Source organism: Thermobia domestica, chromosome 6 (genome assembly GCF_964235325.1).
Source record: "Thermobia domestica chromosome 6, izTheDome1.hap1.1, whole genome shotgun sequence".
Classification (NCBI taxonomy): Eukaryota; Metazoa; Arthropoda; class Insecta; order Zygentoma; family Lepismatidae; genus Thermobia; species Thermobia domestica.
This window is the reverse complement of record NC_137459.1, coordinates 96862280-96873239: the sequence shown is the minus strand read 5'-3', so window position 1 is coordinate 96873239 and position 10960 is coordinate 96862280.

Here is a 10960-nt window from a genome sequence, read left to right as displayed (position 1 = left end):
TAATAAAAACACACTTTTAGACTAACATTGATAATTTTTGACCAGAAACTTAAATAAACAACATAGGAAACTACTTCTGAGGCACGAATTTAACATATTCTTATAAACAAAACAATAAACGACCATGAGCTTCCTCGTAACTAAGCGGTTAGCGTACGCGCCTTTGGCATGGGAGACCCGGGTTCGATTCCCGGCGGGAGCTCCTGTGGTTCGGATTCCACGTTAATCAGTAGGTCTACGTCTCATATAGCCTCGCTGCTGAAAGGGACGCTAAACTAAAATCAACTCAACTCAATAAACGACCATAAGGCAGAAAAATACATAAAATATCCGAATAATGACATTTTTTCAAATCACTATCAAAATTTCAAGGGCGATGCGCGCCACCTAAATAATTCCAAAAAAGAAAATCTTTAAAATATCAAGCGTCCTTTTGGTTACAAATAGCCACTTACAAATATACCAACTTCAACATTTCGTAAAAGTTTTTTTTCAATACACCCAATTGCGAGCTAAGCTGTTTATCTTTGAAAGGTTAAGGTGTTGGTCTGCTAGTAACGAGTGACTATACTAAAGACAAAATAAATCAAACTAAGATTTTTTCAGTTTATATACGACGGAAAAAAATAGTATTGAAACGTGGAAAAATACTTCCTGTGTTGTCTTAAATCCGAAATCTGGAAGTATGTAGAAAAATGTCACTTTTGAGAGGAATACTTTCATCAGCATTATATAACTAGGACCTTCTCACAGTTTGTTACAATTAATTGCATATACAACATAAATTATACAATGGAGACAAACAACATCATTCACATATCTAGACTTAACGCAATTCTTTTCCGGCTTGTCTGGACGCTTTAACAAGCAGATAAAAAAACAAACCTAACAATATATTGGTATATTGTATATATTGTATAGGTATACCACGTGCGTAAAACAAACATATTTCGATGAAATTATAAAGTATTGATTTTCATTTTTTACTTTTTAAGATAGTATTTCCACAATATATAGGCCACTGTCAATTCCCGGGCCAGCTAGCCATTCTCGTTCTTTCAGAAAGAGCCATTTGCATTTTCCACTGAAAACCTCCTATAGTTGTACAGAAAATTGACATCAACTAACCAACGTAGCATTTCTTACTGAAAAAAAGATACATTATTCATCAAGCTGAGTCAAGGTTTCCCGAAAATTACTTAAATCAGGATCAAATTTGCCTGATCTACACATATCTACACATACAAGAATTTTAGGAATGATCCAAAAATTGTCCAAAAAATTGAGAGTTTGATCAAGAGTTTTAGAAATGATCCAAACAAATGCGTCGAAAGATTGTGAACTTGGCCAATAATTATTTTCAGTCAGGGGCCACAAAATTTTTGAACGGATGCTAAATCGATTTTTCATTTTTTTTTTTTTTATGAAATAAGGACATCATACTGAGTTAAGGGATAGTAGTTTGGGTTTGGCTACACTATATGTAGTTCTCCAGATATAAGGTCTTTAATTAGAGATGGTATCGAGTCCAAGACGAGATAGATACTAGTCTCCGATTCCGTATCATCCCTAATATTTGTTAATTGAATTGCTTACTTTTCCACCCCACAATTATTTTTATTTTACAATGATTTTTCAGCCGTAAGCTTCAAGCAAATGCTGCATCAAATTGTCTTATCTGGCTTTTGTGTTAATGTTGGAACTGGTTTTGTAGCAAATTTCATCCCAATTTAGGCAATGTTCCGGAACTTTCCGGAAACCTGCTCTAGTACCGTTGGATGTGCCTTGATATTGTCTCTTGCAAACTTTCTAACAACTGCGTTTCTATTTCTTACCGTTCTTTTAAAATCGAGAAAAGTACTTCTGGTCACATACTCTAATGTTAAATTCAACGTGCGATAAATATCGAAAGTGTTGACTGAGTTTGATTAAGTTATCTCTTTCTTCAGTCGAAAAGCTATGTTGATTAGTTGATGTCAATTTTCTGTACAACTATGGAGGGTTTTCAGTGGAAAATGGAAATGGCTCTTTGGCTTAAATGCCACTGGAACTGTCTCCAATTAGCTTAGCGACCTCGAACACAATGGATGCAACATTAATCTCAATCGTTTTGAACATTCTATTTTCACTGGGTCTGGATTTGAACTTAAATTGCATCGATATTGTCAGAGTTATACTCAGCGACTCTGAAAACTATGGATTTCACACGAATATCCGCGGTTTACGAATATTTTTTTTTCAATCTTTTTCTATTTCCGCCCCTAGAGATGTCCTACTCACTCGACTAAACTTGACTTAAATGTCATCAGAACTGACACTAATTAGCTTAGCGACCCAGAAATATTGGATTCAGCACTAATATCGGTTTCTTTCAATAATTTGTACATGTCATCTCATCCTACAGAGGTATTTTATTCCCACTGTACAATATCAAGAATAACACGGTTTATCTCAGCGACTCTGAAAACTGTGGATTCGACGTTAACATCGGTCGTTTTTGATTATTTTTACATGAGACTGTCTGGTCATCACCTGGATGCTAGAGGTATCTTTCCTCTACAGTAGGCCTATTTGTTTCTAAATTATAACTCATTTGTGTACCAAGTTTGGGAAATTGCTAAAGATGTTCCAGAGTTATGCTGAAACACATACACATCCATATATCCACTATATATGTACTAGTACAGGCAATAAATTCGTGGATTGGCAACTAGAATATAGATAACCAGTAGACCTCAGATGTCGTAATGGTTGTTGGGGTCGACGTAAACGTTCACACACAGAGAGACACACAAATCCACACTCACCTTCAAAATAGTCACCGTTGACAGCTATGAACTTTTGCCAACGTTCATGGAGCCGTTGAAAACACGTTTAAAAATTTTGGCGTTAGCAGACATCTCTCGTAGGGCATCCTTTGTGGCAGTTATGGTCTCCTCGAGAGAATGAAAGCAAGGCCACGTAGCTTTCAAACGGGGAAAGAGATCGAAATCGTATTGTGTGAGATCAGGTGAGTATAGAGGATATGGCAAAATGGTGATCTGTTGCCTTGCCAGTTTCTCCTGGACAATAACAAAGCGATGTGCAGGAGCGTTGTCGTGCAGCAACATTGCTCTTTCTACGCTAAACTTAAGGGTGCTTACGACGAATAATTGACTCACGTAGGCGGCGAAGGATCTCCTTGTAGCGAGTCATGTTGACAGTTGCTCCTTGCGGGATGAATTCCATGTGCATAATTCCATGCGAGTCGAAAACCAGTTCAAGCATCACTTTCCCTTTTAATCTGTCTTGTCTTGTGTTTATGTGTTTTGAAGATGATGGTGATTTTCAGATGGTAGCTTGTCTCGTAATTTGTGTATCGTGCAGGAAACGCCATGTATCATCTCCTGTTATTATCCGGTTCAGAAACGTTTCATCAGCGTTAGCACTATTGATCAGATCATCGCAAATGGTCATCCGTTCTTCACGTTCGCCTTGTTTCAGGATGTGTGAGTTTTCTTAGGGATTTCTCTTCATTGTGATCCCACATTTCATTTCACTAATTCAGGCACGTACCCAGGATTTCGTAAAGGGGGGTCCGTGACATGAAATACTGTGGTCATCACACCAGGAGTTCGATCATTCTAAACTATTTAACTGGTAATATATATTTGTTCGTTTAGCCAGGATTTTGTAATGGCGGGGGGAGGAGGAGTGACACGAAATACTGTGGTTATCATACCAGGAGCTCGATCAATATAAACTATTTTACTGGAAACATATATAGGTTTGTTAGGACAATAAAATGAGGATATGTTAGTATAATAACAAACTATGGAGAAATCTCGAGAAAGAAAACAAGGTATTGAAAAGGATTTTACAATATTTACGTTCTTTGCTTTATTCATTCAAATACAACAATTTTCCTTTGATTATGACCTTATCCACTATTATAAAAAGTACATATTCAATAATGTCTTGTAAAATATTTTACAATATATGCGTTTCTTTCTCTCTTGAATCAAATGTTAACCGAACTTTCTTTCCACATAACTATTTTGCTTTCATTATTCCGTCAACTACTGTCTGTTCCAAATGACAGGTTAAAGGAGCAGTAGAAAACTGTTTCTGAAATAACATCTTTGATACTGCTGAGAAGCGATGACGAAAAATTATGATAAAATGTGTCCACACTGCTTTCCCTGACTAGTAGCCGAAATTCTTAGAATTCGTTACTTTTCTAGAAATTTCAAATTCCCTGACTTTTCCAGGATATCCCATTCATTCGTCACCATGTATTGCAAGTAATACAAATCTCATAAGAAAAAGTAACCAAAAGTTTGCTGTAGCTTTTTATTTTTAACATTGATTCTTTTTTCTCGTTCCTTTTTGTTTCATCCTTCCTTATTTTTTTTTCATTTATGGTCTTGAAGGGGTCCGGACCCCCGGACCTCCCTTAGCTACGTGTCTGCACTAATTACTTCTTTAAGTTCCCATTTCATTCATTGTAATCCTAAGAGTATGATCGGGAACATTGGAACTACAACTTTTCTTTATATATATATATATATATATATATATATATATATATATATATATATATATATATACAGTATGGCGCTAAATTCGTTGTACAAAAGCAGGGGAGTGATTCCTAGGAGTAAAACAAACAAAAAAGTTCCAATAAACATAGGGCGAAAACCCCATCGTTTACGTGTTATAGGCTGCCGAAAACATGAAAAAATGAATTTTAAAGGTTCATAGCTCCAAAACTATGGGACCTACTGTAGTCGGGTCAAGGCTTCACTTAGAAACTAGTATCTGCCCTTTCCAAACACGCGTTTTTCAGAATCCTGAGGTGCTTCCACAACAATTTTTATAGAAAGAGTTTGACTACGGGACTTGATATATAGTACTCTCCAACTACCTCCATAAAAATTGTTGCGTGAGTACCGTAGGATTCTAAAACATGTATTTTTGGATAGAGCACATACTAGTTCCTAAGTGAAGTCTTGACCCGACTACAGTAGGTCCCATAGTTTTGGAGCTATGGACCTTTAGAATTCATTTTTTCATGTTTTCGACAGCCTATAACACGTAAACGATGGGGTTTTCGCCCTATGTTTATTGGAACTTTTTTGTTTGTTTTACTCCCAGGAATCACTCCTCTACTTCTGTACAAGGAATTTAGTGCCATACTATATATATATATATATATATATATATATATATATATATATATATATATATATATCAGTAGTGTGGAAATTGAAGCACTTCGAGGTGGGGGGAGGGAAAGTTAGTGTGGGCCAAAAATATACTTTTACTAAGAGTGTACTCTTGCAGTAGTGGCGCATATAGTGATGGGCAGTGGGAATATTCCTGGTGGGAAGGAAAATAAAAATGGGAATATTTCCGGGTTTTTTCCCTTGCATATAAATTCCCGGGAAGGAATTTATTTCCATTTCTTTAGATTATCTTCCAAATTATAAGAACCATGTGACTAATTATTTTATTTTCATTTATTATTATTTACTTTTATGTTTTAAATAATTTGGAGATTAAAAAAATAACATTCGTAGACAGTACTTTATATAACTAATAATATATTTTGAGTTCTATTTCCATTTTCACTAAAAAGTAGCAAAATACTAATTTATAAATGATGAAAAGGGACCAGTTTGTAAAGTAATGTAGAAATTATGTAGAAAGAGAGATGAAGTACTATTAATACACCCTGAATCAGCGTGATTAATATACGTCGGGCTGTCTCCTGTCTCTGACTCGAATTTCTGAAAAGGTGATCGTACTTCTCTTACATGTGAATTAGCGCATGAAATTTCGAGAAATAGGTAGGAAGAAAGGTCGTGTGTGGCAATGCTACGTGCTTAATTATACAACTAGGTCAGTATCTTGCAAATATTGTGAACATAAATATGTAGGCGCAAATGTGTCTTCTGAGACATGGTCTGACAGTTGACCGGCCTAATTTGTTTATAACATTTAAAAAAAAATGAATATGTTTATAATATCAGTAGTAGAGTCAAGTTTAGAAAATCCACTTACATATAAATGTAAACTGTTTAGTGGTGTAAAAGAATGTGGACTTACTATACCATTTTCCCTCACATTTACTTGCATAGAACATATTGTAAGTAAATATTCATTTATGAAAATTCTCTAAATATTATAAAATATTAATAAAATGACATAATACCGTTCAGAATATACATTTTAAAGAATCCTCTGGACATAAGAGTAATAATATACGGCGAAAAGAAATGAATTTACCTTTGAAAAGATAATACAGTAATAAAATTCAATTTTCTTTATGTTTGTACATAAATTCCCGGAATATTTTCATTTCTGGGAATCTTCCCGGGAATTTTCCCAGGGAATATTCCCGAAATATATCTTCCCGGGAACTTACTCATCACTAGGCGCATACTGGTTTGATGGCTTGGGTTACCACTAACCTTTATAATACCTGTACATTATTATTATTATTATTATTATTATTATTATTATTATTATTATTATTATTATTATTATTATTATTGGACTTTTTCCCACTTTATTATTATACAATTTTCAAAATAAGAAAACTCTTCACACCATCCTTTTATCAAGTAGATAAATATCATTTTCTCTTCACTAGCAAGACTTATATTATCTTAGTATTACGGAAAACCGATCGTACATTTCTACCTTTATTTGTTGTATGAAGTATCACTACATTTCGCATTGGATAGATGGTAACCCTACTCACCAGAGCACATGGAAACTGTCCGTGTAATAATGAACGCTGAAATAGGCGATTAGGAAAGAAGGAGCCTCAGTTTGTGAGAGCTACGCAAACTACTGTAAAACACAAAAGATCTTAGCTGTTGTATGTATATACGATGAATACGCGACAAAACGTACCACCGACAAAACGTACCACTTACCCTGAGGGATGCTTGTGAAGGGTTTTCTAAAAACACTTTAAATAATGACAAGCGACAAAACGTACCACTTGCCTGGAGGGCTACTTGCAAAGAGTCTTCCAATCAGCCATCAAATAATGACAGGCGACAAAACGTACCACTTGATAGGACAGCATATAAGTATATATATATATGGGCCAAAATAAGGTTAAAAATTGAACAGATTGGTGCTGAGAAAAGTACCGATGCAAGACCAAGACTACGACTAAGGCTAAGACTAAGACCATGCCTGCAAGATTCTCGCAACACCAAGACCATACCTGCAAGATTCTCGCCAGACCAAGACCAGCAAGAATCTTGCATATGCAATATTTGAATACTTGCTGATTTCAATCACACTTTATCCAGGCTTTGGACCAGGGACGGATAGGTATTATTAGAGGGGCGCGGGCGCTTTCCTCCACAAGGGCCACCAGCATCTCAATGTCACAAATCAATTGCACAGTTTTCTTTCTACAGTAAATCAATAGTATTAACAATTGACAATTAAAACCTGATACTCTTTCATCAGTATATTAATCTGAATTGTTCAAAATATTATATGAAGTTCAAGGAGAACGTATACTATATTACAGAAGTAGTAGATGTTTTAGTGTACTAGTTTTTGATGCTACTGTATCTATCACTTTTGCATTCGAAATATTTTTTAATAAATCTTTTTCAATAGACATCAACATAAATGTTTTCAAATGTTCCTGAGACATGGTGCTCGTTAGCCTATTTTTAATGTATTTCAGTTTATTTCAGTTTTGAAAAATTTCTTTCATATGTCACCTGAGTTACGGGCAAAGTCAATAAAAATTTGTATGCCGAAAACCTGGATAAGTATTACTGCAAAATTTACAATTCTGCAAAATTAAAAAGCAGCACAATGGACAATTTTGCAACTCGATTTGCATTCGATTTCCTTGTAAACAAATGTATTTTCTCCTAATTCTGAATCACTTTCACCATCAGCACAGTCATTTTTTCTCGGTTGTGCTTGTCATCAAGACTGACTTTCAAGGATATCCACGTCCTTCAAAAGTCCAAGATAATACATTTATAGTATCCTTGGAAACTTCTTTACTGAAGTTTTTCAGAAAATATGTAAGTTTATCGAAAGGCACGTCTGGAAGCTCTGTTACTTGGTTGAAGTGTCTAGGGTCCAAATAATCCATAAAGTACATTGCTTCTTGAATCTTGAAGAAATACTCGAAACTACCATGTCCAATATTGTGTTGAATGCGTCGATGCAGTACCTGGTCATTGGATAGAAGCAGCTTCATCTTCATATTCACAGGAAAATCTTTGTCCATCTCTGAAGGCGAATTGTCGACAGATCAATAGAAAAAAAAAGAAAGAAAGAAAGAAATCACGTTCTAAGTCTTCAAATTTGTTATTGGCCCATTCTGCAAAGCTTAATGCTACATTCTTAACGGATCCAAAATCATATCTCTACTCTTTCACTTGGAACAGAGTAGTCTGCACCATCCGATAGGACTACACTAGCAGCACCCTCTATTTGGAGATAGTTTAACAGAGAGGTCGTCACTTGAAATATTTAAGGAACATTTGTGCATGAATTTGAAAAGTTGTTTTGAACTTGAAAAGATCTTTTTTTATATCATTTCGCTTTACACCTAGCATTTGGTTTGATATTTTCTGTAGAAGCAATTTTCTTGATTATTATGGTCAACTCTATATACAAAGCACTTTTTGGGTTCGAAAAATGACCAAACTTTTTCTGAAAAACAGTGTGTTTTCTACCATCTTTTCCGCAATAACTGTAAGACGCCTTTGTTAACATTTGATCTTCCAAATGTCTATTCGCTGATAAGACTCACGCATAAATATCGCACAGTCATTCAGCAGAACAATGACACAGAATCAATGCAATTTTTTGTCAGATCACATATGACATGATTGAGTATATGAGCGTGACACCACACGTGTAACTGAGTTTCTTAGTGGTTAAGCGGTTAGCGTATGCGCCTTTGTCGTGGGAGACCTGGGTTCGATTCCTGGCGGGAGCTCATGAGCTTCGGATTTCCCGTAAATCAGTATGTCCCGTTTCATATAGCCTCGCTGCTAAAAGGGCCGTTAAACTCAAAATCAACTGAATCACACGTGTAAATGATCATAGGTGAATTGAAAAAATCCGAATATTGTCCTTGCATGTTACTTGAGCAAATCGGTTGAATTTCGAATACACTTCTTAATATCAAGGTTCAACTTCTGCAGAATTTCCAGCAGCAAATCGCAAGGACAATGGTCTGTAGTAGATATGCATTTTACAATGACAACAATACTTTGTTTAACAACCATTTTAACAACATACCGTAAAACAACAGAGCACTAGCCTGAAACTACTATATCTTGAGTAGTGTGTAATAGAACAGAAAATATTGAAGCTTGAGAGACTTCTTTCGAAATATCTTCTCTGGTAAGTGTGTTGATAGCATTCGAAACAATTCACCGTGTTTAGTTAAAATTATGCGACCACTATCCTGCTTACTTCCTCGTATATGACTCTTCTTGGTGACCTTATCTAAATTACTTCTAAGCGGAAGATCAAATTTGCTTAAGAAAGGAATAATATCCAAAAAGTTTTCATGATCTATAACTGTGTCTTTCAGTTTATAGGCTGCTACATTTCCTCTGTAAATGAGCCCTCTTTTACCAACGAGTTTCTGCATTTTGAAAACTCGATACATTACCTGTCTGTTCTTCTCAACCTTATACTGCCGTTGTTTTATCTGTTCATGAAGAAGTAATTTCTTAACATTATGTTCTCTTTTGTTAGATATGTAAGCATCCACATTGGCCTAATGTATTTTGGAACACTCGTGTTCTCTTACTCGCTGATAAACGTGTTTAATGTTACGTTTGTCACGTACAGAACCTTTAAGAGAAGTTTGTTCGATCTGGAGAATAATCTGTGAACACGCTGAAAAAAAAATGCTTGAAGTGGTACGTTTTGTCGCGGATTAAATATCCGAAATGTTTTAATTAGTCCAAGACAGGTTGTAATTTATATAAGTGGTACGTTTTGTCGTGGAATAAATATCAGAAATGCTTTAACTAATCCATGACAGGTTGTCATTTATGACAGGTCGTCAAAAGTGGTACGTTTTGTCGCGAAAATTCAAGTGGTACGTTTTGTCGCTGGTACGTTTTGTCGGGACACCTATACGATTGTACAGCGGGGGACACTTCTAAATGGTACAGCCATATGGAGATTTACGGCTAAGGTGTACCATTTAGAAGTGTCCCCCGCTGTACAGTTATGCTCTATCACATAGTGTCTGATGAAGCCAAAGAGTTAGTTGGCGAAACTGTAACACGTGCTGAATTTTAATGAAAATATATAGTTTTGCTCAGCAAATAATTAGTTTATATTTCATTACTCGTCATGAGTTATCGCAAACATTCATTATCAAAGGACATAGTGGATCAATAGTGCTGTGCTCACCTCTATTGTGAGTGTTACCTGGTTCGAATTCAAGCTATATGAATTTGTGATGGACAACATCATGTCCGTGGGTTTTCTCGCGATTCAGTCGTTTCCTCCCACATGACCATTCCACCGATTCTTTTATAATCATTCACTCGCATTAATCATCCGTCTCCCTTTGCTTACGGGACATATTCGTGGAACATAAAAGTATAAATTTCAGTTTATTTTATTCAGTAATAAGCCATTACAACTAGTTTGTTAACATTACTGTGTGACTATACCTGTTTATTTGTTGATTTAAATGTAAACTCATGTGCTCAAAACATTTCAGCCAATTTTGTAAATGTTCACATGGACTAATATAAACAATTTATGAGTATGTTCCATTTCTAAAGAAAACGACAATAAACGTGAAGATATTATTGTGAAATAATATTGCTAGTGTGTAAAGTGGTTCGATAATAGCACTAGTAAATTATCAGAATGCTCATAAACATAATTATCAGCGTAAGTTTGTGCGTCCTTGTGTTGAACTCAATAAAGAATTTAGATTATA